Consider the following 22,614-nt stretch of genomic DNA (forward strand, 5'->3'; position numbering starts at 1 on the left):
TGAACTATTATAAAAATATTGAGTGATAGTTTTTAAAAGAAGTTAATGTTATAGGGAATTCTCATGGTTTATTTTTTAAATGTAGAATTGGCCAATTTTATTAAATAAATATATACATCTATGTATATAATTCATGTAATTATGCATATGTGTGAATGGATAGGAGACATGCAAATATATAAAAATATATACATATGTATATATATATATATAAAACAGAAGAAAATATTAGAGAAAGACCAATTTTTAGCAAATACTTTGCTCTGGTAGGTGATGTTTATTTTATTCTTCATGTCTTTTTTATACTCAAATTTTCTGCAACAAAATGCATTTTTTTCACAATCACCAAAGGAACTATAGTATTTTTTTTCTTTGTTTCTTTCTTTTTTTAATAAAAGAAGACTGTAGGTTCAGGAGGAATGTGCATTTCATGCCATAACAATTTTAGTCCTGACAAAACCCAGATCAGAGAAGGCCCAGAGCATCCTGTGTCCCGGTAGCCTCTCTCCTGACCCCTAAATAATGCAGAAGTGACTCCAAGGGGAAAGACAGAGTACAGATTCTTCTTCGGTTTTTATTTGTCAGCTGTAAGCCATGATTAAGTATCTATGATCTATCTAGCACTCAGTTAATACATCTAATTTGTAGGAACTCTAATGACTTAGAATGACAAACTATGAATACTTAGATAACAAAAGCTTTTCTATTTTAGAGTTAAGGACACATTTCCACTTTGATATTTTTCTGTTTTGCCTATCTAAAAGTACAGTTGTGTCAAGGAAATAAATAGCTTTGATTTAAAGAGAACATAGCATGTAATGGCCACTGTGCCTATATTTTATCTAATGCTCATAAATCCTCTGTGAAATAGGTGCTTTTGCTCCCATTTTACAGATTCAGCAATTGAAACATTCGAAATCATAGAGGGAACGACTCAGTTTGTCTAGGGCTGTAGCCAATATTGTTTCCTTTATATTATATGACCTTTCTTTGGGAATTTTTACTTAATAACTAAGGAGAAGAGGAGAAGCAAGAAAGAAACGATAAACCGTCCTATGCTATTGCATTTTATGGTTTTACAAGCAGGTGCTTGGGCTCTACAGCTCCCAAGGACAGTCTCTCTGACCTCTAATCCTAAAGGTCCTCTGTCTGAACCACGTGTACGCAAGCAGGCATTAACTGAGTTATTTCAGGTCTGTTTTCTGGCTGTCAGGGTCCCTAGGGAAAAATGCCCAATGTGTTTTGTGAGCATCGGTCATTTATTAAACTTCTCAGACGTGTTAGAGAACTAGTAAACAAACAGGAACAAATTGTAAGCAGGGACACAAATCTTACATGGCATCTTAATTATTTAAAAAGAGGTTAAGGAGGTCATGGAAAATGTTTCTTTAATGGGCCAATTTTTCTGCTTCAGATCGTAAGGAAACGTGTAGAGCAGGAGCTCAAGTAGCTTGAACGTATTCTTCTTACCTCCAAATGATTTTCTCTAAGCAGTAGTGAATTGTTTTTAGTTTTGTTTTAATGCCACCTAGTAAAAGAAGCAGCATTTATTATTTATTTTAATGTGATAAAAGTCACCCATGAAGAATGTCATGGGAAGAGTTGAAACAGATACAATGCAAGTCGCCTGTTACCTGAGGTGGGACAGTTTGCATCATTTCCTTCAGTGTACAGCCCGAACATTTGTGTGCCTCTTATTCTCGCCCTTGAATGCTGTGGCTAATCCTGGTTCTGACCACCTGCTTCAGCAGGAACATAGTCTGTTGGTCTCCGATGCTCTTAGAACATTCTGTGCTTTATTTCTAGTAGCAAAATCAAAACTCTATCTAAATCTGCAAACCTTCCTGCTGTTTTCATTGACCTATCACTAACTTCTCTGGATTCTGAAACCCTTCCACCTCAGTTCCACAAATTAGACCAAGGAAATAGTTGACACACACATTTGAAGATCTTGCACATTGAAAAGAAAAACTACACTTTTAAAAATGTTCCGGTTTTATAGTTTTTGTACTTAAAATATTAAAGCTCTCTATTTTATTAAGTTGTATTTATATTAATAGCAACATGTTATATATTAATAGGTAAGAATGCATTTGTGCGTTATATTAATATATAATCGCGTGACACATTCTTATGTATAACATGAATTAGACAATAATTTATTAATTTTAATAGTAATTCATGAATTTTGTGAGACTTACGTCTTCTATAATCTAAGAAATGATATCCCATCACTTTTGCCATATTCTACTCTGTAGAGGCAAGTTTTTAGGTCCATCCCACACATGATGGGAGGAAGTTACAGGAGGGCCTGAATACCATGAAGCAGGCATCATTAGGAACCATCTCAGAAGTAGCCTCCCACAGAACAGAAATAGGAACATATTTGTAAATTGGGGGATGCATAAGGTAAAGTAGTTCATGTATGATGGCCTCAAATTTATAAGACTTATGGAGAAAGTGTTGACCAGAGGGCTGATAAAAGATATCAAGATTTGGAATATCTGGTCAGGAAAATAGAAGTTGACCAAGACCAAGAACAAGTACAGAGTCTTGAAAGCGCTAAGAGATCAACTAAGATCAAAATCAGTGATATTGTTTAGAACCAATTTACAGAATTTTGGGGCTTTCTGTAGCAGGACTCATCATCCAAGGTATAGGAATAAGAAATGCTGACTTTAGAACAAACTCATATTTGGAATTTGTTTCATGGGCACTATAGTAGAATAAATATAGAATAATAAATAAATAGTCATTGAGATCTGGTGAGAGGGTTTTTCAGTTTGGAGCCATGGAGTCTAGGTAAGAAGTCAATGGAAAAGAGGAAAGATCAACCAATGAAATGCAGAGCAAGAAACTTTAGGGCTTTGTTTGATAGAAGAGCAAATCTGGGAGAAATGAACATGGTATGTTGGGAGTGGGAGAGCAGACATGGTACATAGAGTTCACAGGCAAACAGAGGAATGCAGGAGTTCCAGAAGTTTGATCTGCAGTAAATTGGTACTGCCGGAGCCAGAAAATGTGAGTGCATTGAATGGATCAGATTGATAGAAATTCAAAATTCTTATATTGAGAACCTCTCAGGAATTTGTTAAATTTAAATTATTTTAGTAACTGAAAATCAAGTATGATACAATGTAAGGTGACATATAGACTTAAAAAAGATATTGATGAGTAGGGCTGATTTTTTTTAAACTAACAACTTGGGGATCCCTGGGTGGCGCAGCGGTTTAGCGCCTGTCTTTGGCCCAGGGCGCGATCCTGGAGACCCAGGATCGAGTCCCGCTTCGGGCTCCCTGCATGGAGCTTACTTCTCCCTCTGCCTGTGTCTCTGCCTCTCTCTCTGTGTGTGTGTGTGTGTGTGACTATCATAAATAAATAAAAATTAAAAAAAAATAAAAAATAAATAAACTAACAACTTGGAGTTAGTATAGAAATTACCATACATTTCTGGGAACATCATTCTGGCCTCCCATCTTACCAACATGATTATGGTAAATGATATAACCCAACATTCATTTTGCTTACCTATATGGAATTTTAGTGACATCATAGAATGATGGTGACAAAATGAGATTGTGCCTATAAATTACTGAGAATATGGTAGATTATTGATTCATGATACGATCCTTCTTATTTATTGAAAAAAAATATATATCTTTTGGGTTAGGGTAAGAAAAATCCCAAGCATCCGGCGCCTGGGTGGTTCAGTCAGTCAAGCATCTGCCTTTGGTTCGGATCAGTATCCCACGGTCCTGGGATGGAGGCCCACATTGGGCTCCCTGCTTAAGTGGGGACCCTGCCTCGCCCTCTCCCTTTGCCCCTCCCCCCTCAAATAAGTAAATAAATAAAATCTTCAAAAAAGGAATCCCCAACATGTAGCTGAGCAAAGAAATTTTGAAAGTCTATTTTTATGTAAAATGTTATATTACCAAACATACTATAATCCTCCATGATGCAACCAGCATTTTCTGTTGGATGTAGAAATGAGCACTCTTATCTTCCGTCTTCTCCTAAATGTTTACAGACTGTAAGTTTACTCATTCAGGTTGAAGTGGCCTTAGATGAAACAGCTGGCGGTGGAGCCAGTTAATAAGCTGAGAAAACCTGATTGGTAACCAAGGCAGGGAGGGAAAAATCCCAACTCTTGATGCTGGCAGTGTGACGTAATATATACCCTTACCCGTACGTAGCAAACCCATCTCAGAAGGATAAATGGACAGTCTTTGGTCAGCCTTGCTTTTGAAAAATAACACATTGTATGCTACCATGATTTTTTAAGGTTTTAATCTTCTGCACCAGGTTATGCAGATCACAGATCTGCCCTATGGGAGATCAGCTCTTTGGAATACAAGCTTACTTGGAGGGGGGTGGGAAGTAGACAAAACTACTAGAGCGATTTTTGTCATTCTTTCTTCACTTACTTCATTTTTATTGAAGGCTCAATAAAAATTTGTTGAAAAGAATTAACATCAGCATGTATTCATAGCTCGTTATCATCTGGATGTGCAGACACTACCACCAATGGAAAAAAAAAAAAAAACTACACAGAATAGTGTAGTTTTGATCTGATGCATTTTCATCAGTCTATTGATCCCTGGAATTGATCAATCTGCCCCAACTTTGTTATATGGATAAACAAGCCCTTGCACAAAGGGGATTCCCTTACTGATGTATATATAGTAATATGTGAAGATGTTTCCCAAGGAAATTTGTCATAGCTCACTTAGAAAGACTGGTGGGAATGTATTAATTTAGGGGGATGACGTCACCGGTGTTAGAAAGGAGCTCAAAATTGCAATGGTAGATTGAAGTTTGTTTCCCTTGATGTAATAGCATCTACCTGCAGAGTTCAGTTTCGTGGCAGAGCTCTGTTCCACACTGCTTTTCAAGTCCAGGCTTTTTTGCATCTTAATGTTCACCTACCTCTCGCTTTTGTTCCTGATCTGCTTGGCTCAGGTTGGCATGAGTGTGTTCATGAGAAAGAGAAAGAGAATGTAGAGGCCACCTGGCCACTGTCTATAGTCCCCACCATGGAAAAGGCACAAGTTACTTCTGTTCATGTTGTTAGAACTTAATCTTATAGTTGCACATAGCTGCAAAGGAGGTGGGAAAATATAATGGAAAAAAACTCAATGAAAAACCCCCGCGAAGCTAAGGGGCCATGTTTCCATTACTATGAAGAAAAGGACAAGGTATTTTGGTGAGCAAATAGCTCTCCGAGTCAAAAGGAGTAAATTAAGCAAAATCAATATTATTTAAATAGCAGTTCCAAATGAATGTAGCAATTTTCTTCCACAAGATACATAGACAAAGGACTATTTTCTAGGCCATTCTATGGTGTATAATGAAAAGCATAGTTATCAGTGTTGGAAAAGCAAGACATCTTTTTTTATTTTAAATTTTTCCTCTTTGAAAGAAATTACTTGTTTTACTAGAGCACTCCTGTAAGTATTCCCTAAGGAGAGAAACTAAGGTTAGAAAAAAAAAAAAAAAGGCAAGTTCGTTATTAGAACATATAGGCACATTACAATTTTTGTGAATGATCCATTTATCTACCCATAACTTGCAAGTGATGTTAGTTCAGTCAATACCAAAAATAACTATTGAACTCTTCTCCACACTTTTGAACTTATACATAAAATATGTATATATTTATATACACACATATATTTAGATATATGTATATACTTCTGTATGTGTATATATATATGTATAACGAAAATCAAATTGCACCTTATTACCTAATGACTGGCTTATACTTTTACGATGTCAAAGACATTTTTAATTTTAAGATGGGTATAAGCTTTATGGGAGGAAAATGTATAATTATGAAATAATTCTTTCCTCCCATTTTGTCACACGTGGAATATTATCTATGTTTTATACTAAACATGAGAGTTTGAAATTGAGCAGAGAGGGAGTTATGTATAAAACCTAGGACCTTAATCCCGAAAGAAACCTAGGCCCAATAGCTACTTTCTAGCTCTGTGACTTTGAGTAAATTACAAATAATTTGTCCCTAAAAAGGAGGTAACTCCTGATTCTGCTTCCAAACTAAAGTGGGGATAATCATATTTACATTATAATAGTTCTGATGAATCAAATGTCATGGCTTATGTAAAGTGTATGGTAAGTAGTAATTGTAACATAGTTGTTTTAGTTCTCTCTCCTTTTTTTTAAGATATTATTTATTCATGAGAGACACAGAGAGAGGCAGAGACAGAGGGAGAAGCAGGCTCCCTGACGGAAGCCCAGGTAGGACTCGATCTCCGGACCCCGGGATCATGCCCTGAGCCAAAGGCAAACGCTCAACCACTGAGCCACCCGGGTGCCCTTGTTTTAGTTATCTGTCAGTGTGTGCCCAACCTCTCAAGAATCCAGGTCTGTAAAATGACCTTTTTTATTATGCTCATGATTCTGTGGGTCAGGAATTCAGGCAGATGCAGACAGAACAGAATGTCTCTGCTCCATGATGCCCACGACTTCAGTGGGTGATTTGAACAGCAGAGATGGTTGTGATAACTTGACTGCGACCACATATATGACCCCTCTGTTCTGGCTGTTTGCTCAGTTCTTTGGTGATTGTCTGCATGGCACTGACAGGGGTTGCAATAGCCTACATTATTTTCCCGCTCACACATCTGGTACCTGGGTCTGGAGGGCCAGAAGAGCTCTAAACGAGTTAGGAACCCTTCTCTCTCCCTGAGACCTCTCCATAGGGCTAGATTGGCTTCCTCAGAGCATGCTGATCTCAGGGCATCCAGAATCCGCTCAGCAGCTGGCTCACTCCAGAGTGAACATTCCAGGAGGCCAAGGTACAAGTGGCAGGCTTGAGACCTGGTCTCAGCAGTCTTGCAGCATCATTTCTACAGCCGCCCCTGGCTTAGCTTTGCTTCAGTGAGAGGGGACACCTCTTGATGAAGGAGTGGCATACACACATAGAACTATTTGGGATCGTTTTTAGAGACTAGCTACTGAACCAGTAAAATCATATATAATATTCCTTTCTGCTGTTTTCAGGGAATATATATATATATGTATTTATATATAAATACATATTTATATAATACATAAAATAAATATATTTAAAATATCAAATTAAAATTTTAAATATATATAAAATAAATATAAATGCATATATATTATATGTATAAATACATATAAATATGTATTTATAGTAATATATACATATATGTATATATATAAATATATAAATACATATATATACATATATATGTATTTATAGTATATATAAATATATCTACATAGAATAGCTACCTGCTTATTATTTTAATAGTATAAAATATATAATAAATTCCACATAAATATATAAACCGTATATAACCGTATATAACATATGCTATAACTATGTACATTTTAAAATAGTTATTGTATAACTAATTATTAAATACACTTTGAATAAAAATGTAAATTATTAAATACATAATTTTTAAATAAATAATTAAATTTATTATTGCATTAAGTGCAATATATTTATACTACCTATACGTAAATATAAATACAATATAGATATAAATGTATTATACTAATATAACCTGCTTCAGAAGCTTGAGGAATAATTACAGACTCATCTCTTTTTAATATCGAAATGAGTTCCATAGGTTCCCATCTACCTAACTGGCAGGGCACCATTATATTTTCGTGCCTCTTCTGTCGGATAGTCTATGAATCCCCCCGAGCTTACTCAGTCTGAAGAAATCTGCCTTATATTCAAATGTCCAGGGGAACAACTACTGGGGAAACTGACCTGTCCACTCGCAGGCCCAGTTTTCTGCTATACCTATTGTGACGACCACATATCCATCCCCAGCGGGAATTGGTCCAACGTAATTTGCAGTACCCCTGTCCACTGTAGTGATGCTTTTCCAGACTTAGGTGGTTGATTCCACAACCTCATGATTCCTGCACATTCCTGAACTCTGATGAGAAATCTGACTTTTAAGTGTTGTCTAATGTATGGGACATAATGAGTCATGTAGAATCCCCCATCAGATTTAGATCAGAAGCTCGACAGCACTTGATCCCCATTCCTACAAGGCAATTGAGGACCAGCTGTCTTCTTCTCACTGGGGTTTTGTACACCTGCTCTCTTCACTGGTTTTTATTATGCAGGTATTATGATTGCCAGTGATCTGGTCTCTGATGTTGAGGGTCGATCTCTAAGTCGTATTTGTCCTTTCCTTCATGACAATGATTCTGGAAATATGGTGGGGGTTCTGGGGGCCCTGAGATCCTTTGTGAGTTGTCCATGAGGCAAAAACTGTTTTTGTAATGATACTAAGCATTACTTGACTTTTAAACTTTCATTCTCTCACAAAAGTACTGCATAATTTTCTCCTGTGCATTTTGGAGACCTACATGACTCAGTGAACCAATATTTTCCAGATGATTGATGCACGATGTTACAAAATCATGGCTAAGATTTTTCACTCAAAATGTGCTATGAATCAATCAGTATTAATGTAAGAGAGATAAGTTCATTACAATAAGTCATTGATATTGCTTTAGAGCTCCCATTGCAACTCATTTTTAAGAAACTACTACTTATTGATTTTTGATATTTCAAAATATATCTAAATTATATTTATAAACTTCGAAATTCCACTTCTGTTTTCCAACTACCTAGCTGTGAGGGGTTGAGTTTTCTTCATATACTTCAACTAAAATAGCACATTTCAGATGGTATGCAGATCCAAGATGAGAACTTATGTACCTTTCTGTCAGATATTAAAGACATTTGCTAAATATCTTTAGCAAAATGTCACTCATATCAATTTTCTTTATTTTGAAAAATGTTTTAATAAAATATGCAATTTATGTTACAGTTATAACATTTTATTTTAAATTGATTAGTAAGTTAATATTTTTAAATGTCTCTTTTTACAACTAATATGATAAATGTTGAGAGATATAATTTATATAATCAAAAGCTCTTCAAGGGACATTGATAAACTTAAAAGGGTAAATGGATCCTGAGGCTAAATGTTTGAGAACGACTGCCTCTTGACAATGCACATTCAGAACTCAGAACGAATGCAAATAATCAAGAGGATGAAGTCAAAGCTCCATAGAACACTTTATCCCAAGAGTCATTGCTTCTGTGCAAATGAGGGACCAGCCCTGGGAGAGAGATTAGGATGCAGTCACAGGCTCTTTTATAAAAACATCTTTCCTGTCTGAGAATGGCTGCCTAATATTGTTTATATTTGCTGAAGCAAGATGCCACAAGTGAGCTTTTTTTCAGAGGCCAAAAAAAAAAAAAAAAAAAAAAAATCCTGTTCTAAATAGAGAGAATTTGTAAATGGCAGCTTCTCTCCATGAAGTTTCATCTAACCGCCCCCACTCCCAGCTCCTGCTACTCATCAAACTTGCTAATGGCAAGATAAGTTACCAAGATGAGCTAAACCCAAATCTGACCAGGTCAGCAAAGAATTTTTCTCAGTTAAGAATTGCAAGGTTAGTGTCAAATTAGAGATAGGTAAGCAAATCATAATTTCCCAAATACTTATCGATCAATTGTTAGCTTGTAACTAAACAAGGTGATTTCCATTTTTACAAAAATATCCACCATTCAAAATATATGGATATCACTCATAATATGTAGAACTAGCCACCTAATAAGAAATTAAAGATTTTTGTGTGTTTGTAAATGTTTTGACTATTTGATTGTATGTTGTATGTATTTAACATTTACATTATACATAGATATACATGCTTGTACTTTGAGTACAGGTTATTGCTTTGACTTTAGGTGTAGCATTAAAAATACTTGACAGACAAAAAAAAATCTGTTTCTTTGATATATCACAATGATTAAATAGAGTTCTGTGCAAATAGAAATCTTAAAATTTGTTTTCACAAAGCAAAAATTAGGTAAAGAAAATAGAAGCTGCTGTTCATAGTAATACTTTGCCTTATAACCAGTTAATTTTTGCATCGTCTGTACGACTGAAGGTTAGGTTGGAAATGTAAGTGCCTAAGTTCCCTGTTCAGTTACCTATTTCCAGTTTGTTTATTACTTTACATATCTGTTCATTTAGATAATTATCTGACACCTGCTCATGGCAGATTGTTTTGACAGATTATATTGGCTGAGATCAGTTTGTCACCTGCCATCTGTCCAGTAAAGGTGAGTTCAACAAGCTGGCAGTTTGTGGGCAATCGTAAAAGATCCTTTTTTAACGAGTTAGAATTTTCTTTATCCTTAAGGAGGCATTGACCAGAGGGGAAAAAAAAATTGTTATTGACCGATATTAAGAGATACATTATCTTTATTCTCTATCAGGGTATTCCTTTATCTGAAATGCTGGTTTGAGCATTAGTTAGGTTTAATCAGAAGGGGTATGCTATAGTAAAAGAGAACATGTTGGTTTTAAGTTAGACATGCAATTTGGTTGGTATCTTGAACAGCTTTGAATAATATTATTTCTTTGTACTTTTTCTGGTGGAGTTTTGACACTTTAGCAAACTCTAAATATCTCAAGTTAAAATGTATATTTTTAAAGCACATATACAATACTGTATATATCATTATAAAATTAGAGCAACTATATTATTATTGATTTTCTGAATCCATAAAAAGTAAACAACACTCAATAAGGGAAAGGATAATTAGTTACTCAGTGTGTGACTGTATAATAAATAAAAGCATTTCTTAGGAGCAGTGATACTTATTTAAGATAATTTTGAAATAAAATAGGAATTTAAAGAAATCTTGTAGGTCAACTATAAAATACATATAGTAAAAAAAAATCAGTAGTTTTTCTTTCTTAAAGTGAGCCAATATTTCTATTTTTTAAACAAAGGAGTAATTAATTGTAGAAGAAATAGTAGCAAATGTATCTTCGTTTTCTTCTTTTATGTTTGTAAAATTGTTTAACCAATATCACCTGAACACTTAGCAAGCGTCAGACACTTCCCAATTCCCCCTATTCAGCAAACAGACCTGGTTCTTGTCTTCACTTAATTGTTGCCCTAAAGTAGTCAAACTATGAGCTCCCAGCCAGGCCTCTCACTATTATTATTTGAATATGTACATTTTTATAGCTATAGGAATTGGCCACTAATAATTGTGAAACTTGTGTTGAAAGCAAAATTAGAAGATCTTGAGACATTTAAAAACACCTAGCAACTTGTGAAGTGACCCATGCTTTGGATATATATTTATTGGAGAAGAGAGGACCAGGGGGTTTTGCTACCCTTGTAAATTCTGTTACCCTTGTAAATTCTGCTTACTTATCTGGCATGATAGGAATTTTTCACAGACTGCTCTAAGAAAGTAGTCCAACACTATTTTAGAGTACTCTATTGGACTGTGGGGAGTTCAGGAAAACAAAAAAAAGGAAAGAAGAAAAGAAAGAATGAACAAAACAGGGCAAGTCCTTTAAGACCTTCTGATATAATGGGAACACAGCACCAACATAAATACATGGATATAAACACAAGTGACTACAAGAAATAAATATACACAATCAACTGCTGGACCAAAGGCTCTCTCAAGGGCCTCTTTGTGCTATATGATCTCATGATTTGTTGAACCATAGCTTTCTAGAGGAATATACAAAAATCTTAGAGTTCCAAGGGGCATGAAGTTTGAATACCTGGGAGTCTTCAGAGCTTCTGTGGAAAAGGTTTTATCAAAGAATTGAGCCTCTGGTAGTATATATCACACACACAGCATCACACTCACCAGAAGCACAGTCAAGTTGCCATCATGTAGACATTAGTAAAAGAATGAAAAATGCAACCAACTGGACCATTGTCTACATGGCTTGGAAGAATTGTTCAACTAATGTTTTTGATTGATGTGACCAGTTGCTTTGGCACCATGTCAAGACTGAATCATGCACAAGTGCCCTGCATGAGTCATTGCAGATTCCAAAGATGCTCAGATTCCAATGTGGCTACAATTTGAAATGTACGATTAGATACATTTTATACAAATCTGTTGACTTTTAAAAAATCTAATGGCAAGAACTTTGTTTCTTTGATTTAAAAAATCATTTCCCTTTATAACTTAAGCTACATCCTCATTCCTTATTTATGGCTGTGTGAAGTATTCTATTTTATGAAAAAAGAAGATGGCATAAAATTTTGTACTGTATGCATTACACGAAATGGTTTTATCTGGATAAATTGTAATTTTTTAAAATTTATTTATGATAGTCACACAGAGAGAGAGAGAGGCAGAGACACAGGCAGAGGGAGAAGCAGGCTCCATGCACCGGAAGCCCGACGTGGGATTCGATCCCGGGTCTCCAGGATCACGCCCTGGGCCAAAGGCAGGCGCCAAACCGCTGTGCCACCCAGGGATCCCTGTAATTTTTTTTTTTTTTTTAATAAACAATCTGGCATAAAATAAGTTGGATGATGACAAATTCTTTTTGAAATATAGCACTTGGGGACATTGACATGGACTAAGGATAGGAGTAGCTGTGCCATATGGAACAAGAAGATATAAAGGAAAACACACAACAGAGGTGACTTCAGTTTACTTTAAGTGGCACACATTTTAGAAAAGAAAGGGACTCTAAATCTTCCAAGCTAAAAGGAACAAACGGGAAGAAATAACTGCATACAACAAATGGGAATCATGCTTGTTCCTGAATCAGGCGAGTTAAAATAAAAGGATTCAAGTTCAAGAAAAGATAATTTTCAGAGGAAGGCAGCCTCAGTTGGTCATGTCTACCTTGTCCTAAGGTGAGGACAGAATTACTAATGGCAGGCAGATTTTTAGAAAAATAGCATTGGATATGGTACATACTAAGCATAGTTTTTAATTGGCAGAGGGCATTTTCTTCCAAATCTCAAGGAATTTCATAAAAATTTGTTCAAATATATGTGATTATCTATTGATAAGCATTACACATCTAACAATAAAACTTGCAATATACTAGACTATCTATGGAAATGAAATCAGGAACTCTGACTCGATGACCACTGAGGAACCCAAGTAGAATACTTAATGCAAACCTCTTCTTGTTGATTTGGGGACAGAGACTCAAGTATATCAAGTACCTTCAAATTCACACAGTGCTGGCAGTGTAAGGAAAGACTCTAGAGTCCTGGCCAAGAGCTCTTTCCATTCAGTACATGTAAATAACAAAAAAAAAAAATTAAAAATAAAAAAAATTAAAAATAAAAAAAATTAAAAAAAAAGAAATCAAAGGCGACTTTAACTACTGATTTTAACATATTAGCATTGTAGAAAGCTTTTGCTATGTGGTCTTTATATGAGGAACCATTAACTTTTGTCATTTTTTGATATTAAGTTTTAAGCACTAATAAAATTTCTGGGTTTCTTGAAGCTGATTAACTTGAAAGTTTATAGCAGGCATGATTTAAAATAGGGATTTTAAAAGAGAGATCTTTTAAAATGAGGCATAGAGTCTGTGTATTTAGATTTTACAACAGGTTCCTAGTTCTAACAATGGGTACTTCACAGTGAATTATCTAGTTCTCCCTTATTTCGATTGATCCAGAAAGCCTGTCTTTTGTTTATTGTTTTTGTTTCTTATTCATATTACTATTTCTCTACTGCCTCCCCCTCTTCTCCATATATATGTTCATGAAACAAATTGGCTAAATTCCAAGGATGGTGTGGTGATGGATATATAGTGAGAGGATATATGGCCAATCAAGCCCTTTAATTTACTTCTAAAAATATCAGGGGCATAGTTTATTTCTTTAGTTGAAAGGCTAATGCTTGATAAAGAGGGTTGGAAATGCAAGCGTGATTTTAAAATAATATTATATAAACATCTTGTGGCTTTAAAAACTAATAACATATGTATGATGAGTTATGTTTAGTAGGAAACTTGTAATTAGCACAGGGTCATGTGCATAAGTAGGCAAATGATATCTAAAGTTTCATGTTGCAATATAAATATGTAATGGTGAAAATAGGGGCTGATTTTGTTTATATTTAAAGTTTTAAAAATCTGATTTCATGGTATTTCATGGTCCCATCATCATCATCATCTTTGCTTTATTCCATATATTTTTATTCTTAATTATTATTTTTTATTTATTCATGAGAGACATGGAGAGAGAGAGGCAGAGACACAAGCAGAGGGAGAAGCAGGCTCCATGCAGGGAGCCCGACGCGGGACTCGATTCCTGGTCTCCAAGATCATGCCCTGGGCTGAAGGCAGGCGCTAAACTGCTGAGCCACCTGGGCTGCCCTATTCCATATATTCTTGATGACATCAAGAGATGCGCTCATTCAGAAACATTTATGACACACACACCTTATGTGTTCAGGTATTAAACTGACTTATAAGGACATGCAATGGAAACATAAGTATATTTTATTTAAGACCAGAGTAAAACGGACAGAATGTGTTGTTCGTATGGGGGACAGATATTCATCCTTCCAAAGAATAAAGACTTGACCTCTTGGCTCACATCCTCACTGACTCCTCCTCCCACAGACTGAATGTTTGTGTCTTCTCAGAATTCACCTGCAGAAACCTAATTCCCAATGGGATGATATTTGGAGGTGGGACCTTAAGGAGATGATTAGGTCATGAGGGTGGAACCCTCATAAATGAGGTTAGTGCCTTAATAAAGATTTCCAAGAGTTCTCTTGCCCCTTCTGCCATATGAGGATATAGGGAAAGGCCAGCTGCCTGTGAATCAGGCTCTCCCCAGATATAAAATCTACTAGTGCTTTGACATTGGCCTTTCCAACCTTCAGAACTATGAGAAATAAACGTTTGTCGTTAAAGCCATCCAGTCTGGTGTTTTGTTATAATATTCTGAATGGATTGAGACCTCTCTTTAAATGATGAAGGCATGGGGATCCCTGGGTAGCACAGCGGTTTGGCGCCTGCCTTTGGCCCAGGGCGTGATCCTAGAGACCCGGGATCGAATCCCACATCAGGCTCCCGGTGCATGGAGCCTGCTTCTCCCTCTGCCTGTGTCTCTGCCTCTCTCTCTCTCTCTCTCTCTCTCTCTCTCTCTGTGACTATCATAAATAAATAAAAATTAAAAAAAATAAATAAATAAATGATGAAGGCTGATTTATCTAAATAGTGAATTGAAAATTGAAAAGAAGCTACAAATATACCTTAGATTTAACTGTCTCCCTATTTACTTTGGAATTCAAAACATTTTCAGGGGAAAGTACCTACTGTGAGAAGGAGTGTATATGTATGTGTGTGGGGGGGGGTCACACTTGTGAATGTGATAGGTTGAATTTAATACACAGCTGAAATAATAATCTCACCAAAAAAAAAATAATAATAATAATCTCACCAGAGCAGTCCTCCGAAATCATCCTTAACTAGTACTATAAATTACAATTGCATCTCTATTTGACTTAACCTCAAAAATCATAAAAATAATAGAAAACAAGTGGGCAAGTTGTTAATATAAAGAGTCATAAATGGGGATCCCTGGGTGGCGCAGCGGTTTAGCGCCTGCCTTTGGCCCAGGGCGTGATCCTGGAGACCCGGGATCGAATCCCACGTCAGGCTCCCGGTGCATGGAGCCTGCTTCTCCCTCTGCCTATGTCTCTGCCTCTCTCTCTCTCTCTCTCTCTCTGTGACTATCATAAATAAATAAAAATTAAAAAAAAAACCTTCCTCTTTAAAATAAATAAATAAATAAATAGTCATAAATGAAAGATTATGGTGATAGAAAAAGATAGCTTACTCTAAATGGAGGTGTTCATAAGCAACCTCATGGAGAGAGCAGCATCTGTGTCAAACTTGGACAAGTAGGTGGAATTTAGACATAATGGAGATTGGTGAAGGATAAGGATAGAAACAGAATACGTAGGAAATTAGAGAACAAGCAAAGAAATTTGACAAGACTGGGGTGTATGTCAATCTCTTAGGAAATGTGTCTTTCTTTCCCCATGTTCAGGTAAAATAAAAGGGGGGGAAGGGAATCATACTTGAATTTTTTTCTCATATAATCCATATCCAACCTGTCAGTAAATATGTCTATTCTAACTTCACAGTATATGCAGACTCCAACTCTTTCTCAGTCTCTCTACTGGCTTACAACCCCAAAGGCTTCCCTTCTTACTCAGAGAAAATGATAAATTTGTAATGACCGGCAAGGCTCTGCATGATTTGGATTCCGTTATTGCTCCAGTTCCTCTTTTGTGACTCTCCTCTTCTCTTGGAATTAGCCTCTTTATTTATGTCAACGAGGCAGTGGCCCCAGGACCGTTACTTTGCAGCTCTCTCTGTATAGGACACACCTCCCACAAGATTCTCAATGGCTTGCCCTCTTATCTAGTTGAGGACTCCAAATCTCACTTTATCAGTAAGGTCATCCCTGGCCACCCTAATTAAATCTGCTCTGTCCCCCATATTAACTCTATTCTCCCATCAGTCTCCTTGCCTGCCTTACTTTACTCGAGCGAACCTACCACTAAGCATTTCAAACAGGCACTCCTAGACCCTGCTGTGGCAACTAGAGACCCTCAAAATTCGGTCTCTTACAACAACATGCTGCAAGTCATATGGCTCACTTGTGGCTGCACTGTTTGCAATCTTCTCCCTGGGACCCAAGATCATAGAGAACATCTATATGGAACGCTGCTTGTTGTTTTGGCAGAAGAAAACGAAAAAACTGGTGAACCATAGCTGACTCTTAAAGCTTTCTCCTGGAAGTGATGCGTCTCTTTTTCAAATGCATTTCATAGTGTTCAATGCAAGAAATACAGTTGAAGCTGGTATCAGTGAGGGGATGAAATATAATTCTCATGCACCACAGGAAGGGGCATGGCAGTGGAATATTTGGCAGTTAGTTATATAATCCACCTCATTATGTAACAGAATCTATGCTATTGCTTGGTTTATTGCCTGCTTCCCTTCATATCTTCAATAATATTCCCTAGAAATGTACTCCGAAACAGAGATTGTGTTCAGAAAGCAAACATTCTTTGGAAAGACACCTATACAGAAGTGAGGAAGGAAGGACTGAGCAGAGGGAAATACTGTATTTTAGTGTGGTTGCAACTGTAGCCTCAGTCCACTCCACGAGGAATTCTGAAGCTTGGCAGGCCCTTTGGAATTGTCTCTAATTGAGGCGAGGGGGCCTGGCCTTTGCATTTCCACATCTGTTGCCCACTGGCTGCAAGCATCTTCCTAAAAGCAAGTGGGACCTTGCTCAAGAGAGCTCCCTGCCATCGAGCACAATTGCCAGCCGGGGCACAAGTAGGAAGAGTCAGTTTTCTAAGCTGGCAGTCGGAGTGTGTCTGCGAGGACCAGGCTATCTTGGCAGAGCACCACAGCACCAACTGTCTCCACCGGAGTAAGATGCCCATGAAGGTGTCTGATGCGGGAGCCACCATGCCTTAATTGGCTCTTTGCATGACATACGTTCAGTAACCGTTGAATGAATAAATTAATAGTTTGTATAAAATTTTAGATTAGAAAGGCAGAAGCAGATTAAGCATTAAGGGTCTTCATGGCCTAAATAAGGCTTAAACTTGCAGGGAAGTTAAATATATACCAGTAGGCTTCTGGAATACTGACCAAACGGCAGCGAGTACAGTGCTTTGAATATGGGAAAAGATAGACTAGGAATAGCCCACAAGAAGCTAGTGCCATATTTCAGGTAGACGTAATGTGAGGCTGAAACAGGCTAATGTCATGGGATTGGAGGTGGGCAGGGGTGGGGCACGAGAGCAACAAAATATCTCATGAATAAAAATTTGGCTACATGGCCAAAGGGCAGGAAGGAGGGCCGAAAAAAATCAAAGGTCACATGGAGAGATTATGATCTTAGTAATGAAATAGACAAAGCAACAACCAACAGCAAAAAGAGCAAAAAAGAAGAAATGAGAAGTACTCTGAGAAGAAAACTGAAGAGCATTCTCTAGTTAGCTTCTGGGAAATTATTCGAAGACTTAGGGACAGAATCATCTCAATAGTTCATAGTGGATCCAGAAAAAAGGCCTGTCACTTATGTATTAGATCATCTTCTATTTTTCTCGTTAACAGTATAAGGCCTGGTGCACCTGGTGGCTCAGTGTTTGAGCCTCTGCCTTTGGCTCAGGTCGTGATCCCAGGGTTCTGGGATCGAGTCCCGCTTCGGGGTCCCCGTAGGGAGCCTGCTTCTCCCTCTGCCTGTGTCTCTGCCTCTCTCTCTGTGTCTTTCATGAATAAACAAATAAAATACTTAAAAAAGGAAGAGACAGTATAAGACCATGCAATTTGTTTACACAAAGCTAACTGACCTAATTATACCTGTCTTTGGTGTCAGCTACGGTACAAAATTTGTTTGCAATAAAAATACATGAAACATCCCAACTACTTAGAAATTCTTGAGAGTTTAAACTCTAAGCCACACCTGTAAGACGTCCATTGAGACAATTTGCGTGGATGGGAGGTGTCAGAAGGGAGGATTCTGATCAGGGCTTCCAGATGTATGAGCCAATTCCGACCGTTATTTATGAACTCAAAGAAAGGTTACATGGTAAGTGCAATGTCTGCTTTGCTGTCGTGTCATTTCCATCAACTTGGATGACTGAGAACAGCCTTATGTTACGGACAGGTGCCCTTCACAGTGAATTAATGATGTCTACGTAATAAACAAGCTATAACAAATGATAACCTCATGAATGTTCAGACTAGTAAGCAGGGTCTCTCCATTGGCCTAAAGATGCTAATGGGAAATGTTGTGGAAAGGCATATAAGATACACTATATTGTTTGATACATAGGAAATTCTTGACGGATGGAAAAAAAAATCACGTTAGTCACTTTTAGTCCATAATAATTTAGAAGATATTCTGACTAAATATTCCTATTATTCTATATTACCTACATGGCTCACCAAATTCCCAGGACTAGAATACAATAAAAATATGTTTAACATCATAATTAAGAGTTTGATTAATTAATTCTATAATTTAAAATAAAAATTACATGTTCATGACTTTGAGTTTTAAGTAAAATCATCTCATCCTCAATCCTCAGGTAGTATGTCTCAGGAGACCTGTTGAATTATAAAGTACCAAAAATGTTAGGGCCTGATCCCATGAAAGCACATATCTCTGGTACTTAGCACTGGACCTGGTACAATAGATGCTTGAAAAATGAATGAATTAACGAATAGATGAATGCATGCGGAGAGGGATAGGAGCAAATTTGCAGATGGGCAGGGTTTCAGTTATACATGTGCTGTGTTTTTGTACGTAAAATATCAGTTTCCAAATATGTGTTGCAGCATGAAATGGTATTTGTTTACTTGTTACCTATATGAGTGCCATATTTTTTTCTATATTGATTTTTAGGGAAAAACAAATGATTTTGAATTCTTCTAGCCTATGGCTAGACCAGAATAAGATGCATTTCAAAAACACCCACACACCCTTAAAGTGATGGTTGAAGAATCTCTAAAGGCTTTAAAAAAAAGAGTCTTCTTTTTAAAAGTATTTTGCTCACCTTTCTTTAAAAAAATGGGAGGCGTTGGGAAACTTGGGGTTTATTGAATCAAGCAAAGCCTCAATCCCACAGTAACCTGTTCAAGGGTGATATTGATCAATAGAGTCAAAGTCGTAAGAGTCTAACTAAAATAAGCAGTGACTTTCTCGTCCTCAGTGGGTTCTTCATGAGCTTCCTGTAGGTAAGAACACAAATATGATTTTCCTTTAGAGATTTTTTTGTTTATTCCTATTAAACATGCCTCAGGAGTTTTCTAACATGGATAAAGTCCATAGTGCATTCGATTGTGTTGGTTGTTTTTCCTAAGACTTGTTGAAGGCTTGGCAGGTTCAGAAAACCTATTGGTTAGGAATTTTTTTTTTAAAATTAGCTAAATTCTGCGATAGGAAAATATCAGACATATTTTTATGTGCATTTCTCTTTATTAAGACTTTAACAGAGGGCAGCCTGGGCGGCTCAGAGGTTTAGCGCCTGCCTTTGGCCCAGGGCGTGATCCTGGGGGCCTGGGATCAAGTCCTGCATCAGGCTCCTTGCATAGGGGCCTACTTCTCCCTCCCTGTGTCTCTGCCTCTTTCATGAATAAATAAATAAAATCTTTAAAAAAAAGAATTTAACAGATATCTTTAAAATGTAATTTTGTTTTATAAGTAAAATTTTGATATGAGTATTCATGATCACATGACTTGTCTGAAGGAAAAATCATTTGACCTCGCAATTAAATATAACCGCCCGTGATTTTAACTTCAAGTATCATTTGTAAATCTGGTAATGTAAATTCTCTAATCATTTTGAATTTAATCTCTTTTGGGACCATCTGCTTGTCTTGCTTTCTTTAGTCCTCAGTATATTTTCTTTCTTCTTTCACCCTTTCTCACATCCTCAATATCCTTGTGTTCTGTTTTATATTTTCAAATGTTTTTATTCTCATCTTTCTCCATGCAGGATATGGGATCTTTTGGTGGCAAAGAGACACATGCGTCAGAAGAGATATGTTCAGGCATCATCAGACCATGGATAACTTAAATCCTTGCCACAGGTGTCTGTATTCCAGAGTCAACATGCGTATGAAAATGAGAAAACACAGAACAGTACAGAACAGAACAATCTGGCTTCACATAATTAAAAAAAAAAAAAATAGAAAAAAAAAGGGTGGGGGCTAACAAACTGCAGGATCCAGCCAGGGGTTTGCAAGGTGCTAACCCCTCAGAGTTCCTTGACCTCTCAACCAATCTTAATGCTTGATCAAACAAGGACGTCCAAATTAGATAAGCCCCAAAGTCTTCTCTGTGATACATGTTTAATGTCTCCTTCTCCCACTTCAATTATACCATCTTCATTATGCTTCCTTCCTCACTATCACAGTTGTTAAAATGAAAAGCCTCTTTCTGAGTGCCACAGCTCCATTATGCAGGCCTATACCTGTGCTGGCAGCATGCTCTTCTTCTCACCTCATATTGCCTTTTGCTTGGGGAGGAGATCCCTGCCGTGCATCTCAAACTGAAAACTGAAAGAAAATTAAGTTGCTGTTTGGAGTTTGAGCGAATTATGGAAAACTGGCCCTTTTTTGTCTACCAGGCATGTTAGTATAAGCTATTACCCACCTTCTACCCCATTCCCTACAGTGGTAGCTGTCAGGATGGAAATCTCATCTAAACTTTTTGTCAGTTTGTACCTAAAGCAAGGAAACACAAACTTGGCATTTTCTTCAGACTGCGGCTATCTGTTGAACATAATAGGCCACAAAATGGTTGGTCTGGCTATTTGGGCCATTCTACTGGCTGACTTGAGGCATCGGACTGTAAAGAGTGGTAACCCAGTAATAATTCGTTTCTGGTTCAGATAAACACAAAGCTGAATCAACTATTTGGTAGCAAAATGTAAGCAAAAACTAAATATGAACCGCCTTCAACTAATTTGAGTTCACTGTAGAAAAGCACGGTATTTGATAATTTCACATTTGGGGTAAATATTTTATTTTTTCTAGTTGCTAATGTACTTACAGTTTTGCATGAGACTATCTAATTGTGCACAAGTACAGGCTCAGCTGAAACTTTAGGCCTTCAGCATTAAGGAACTAATCAATTAGAAGCTGAGATGCCCTTAATTGAACTGGCAATGATAAACTAAGCAAGCAAGAATATGGGTGGGTGATCGCTGGTCTTTGGAAAGATTATCTTGGTGGTGTCCACTACCAGGGACATTGGAGAATCACAGAAACAATCTGATGACTGACATGTTTGGCTAAAGTAATCTTTAGGTGGTATCACTTACATGGTGAAGTAGATAGCAGATTGCAATCTATGTGTCATGTTTTGAGAATCTCCAACCAAGGAAAATCCCTCCAGAAATATTTCCAAAATGCTCATGCCTGGGGCCAAGGCAATGATAGCCTCTGTCAAGATGAAAATATTATTGGGGAGGGGCAATACATAAAACCATTTTTCACCATGAACATCTAATCTGACCTGTGCTGGAAGTTGTGCCTCACACACATGAGTTCAGGACAATGAATATCAGTATCCTCGATGAGAAATTGGTAGTCTGAAAAGTTAGGCAACTGATGCTGAGTTTTCTAGCCATAGCTACAGAATATTATACAAGTATTGTTCAGTATATTAACAAGGTTCCTTTGAGGGAATGGAAATCCAAGGCATTGGATTGAGCAGAGATAATGAATAAAATTAAAAAAAAATAATTTTATCTACTAAATCAATTATCTAATTTTTAAATTTCATAACATCACATATCCAAACAGTTAAAGTCTTTAAATCACATGTTCAATTCAGGATAGGATAGAAGAGCTAAATTTGCATTTATGTATTTTTTAGATTATGATACTTATTTATTTTTATTTTTAGTTTTTGGAAATATTTTAAATATAACTTAAAAACCAGTTTTAATTGTATTTACAATATATGAAGACATTTTAAATCACTCAACAAATAATTGCATGCCACACACAATTAAATTAATTTTGAGTTAATCATATAACAAGATGCATGATTGCTGAAAACTGTATTAAAATGACATATTGTGTCTTGTTTGGTGTTAGGACTGAGAAACAGAGTAAAATACAGACCAGAATTTCACTCTGTGTTATAGCATCACTTAAAACAAAAAAAGCTCCCATGATCTTATGTTTAGAATTCTTATCTATTTATTCTTGAAAATTACCTATTTTA

At 36.7% G+C, this 22,614-nt stretch overlaps 1 long non-coding RNA gene across 1 annotated transcript; it reads left to right on the top strand.

The window, feature by feature from the left end:
- The first annotated feature begins 9,352 nt into the window (after nt 1-9,352).
- LOC119877284 lies at nt 9,353-20,579 on the top strand. The gene is made up of 2 exons (XR_005374295.1): nt 9,353-10,153; nt 20,375-20,579. It is a non-coding gene; the product is annotated as an uncharacterized LOC119877284 (long non-coding RNA).
- Nucleotides 20,580-22,614: the final 2,035 nt, after the last annotated feature.

The sequence above is a fragment of the Canis lupus genome, chromosome 19 (assembly GCF_011100685.1).
Source record: "Canis lupus familiaris isolate Mischka breed German Shepherd chromosome 19, alternate assembly UU_Cfam_GSD_1.0, whole genome shotgun sequence".
Taxonomy (NCBI): domain Eukaryota; kingdom Metazoa; phylum Chordata; class Mammalia; order Carnivora; family Canidae; genus Canis; species Canis lupus.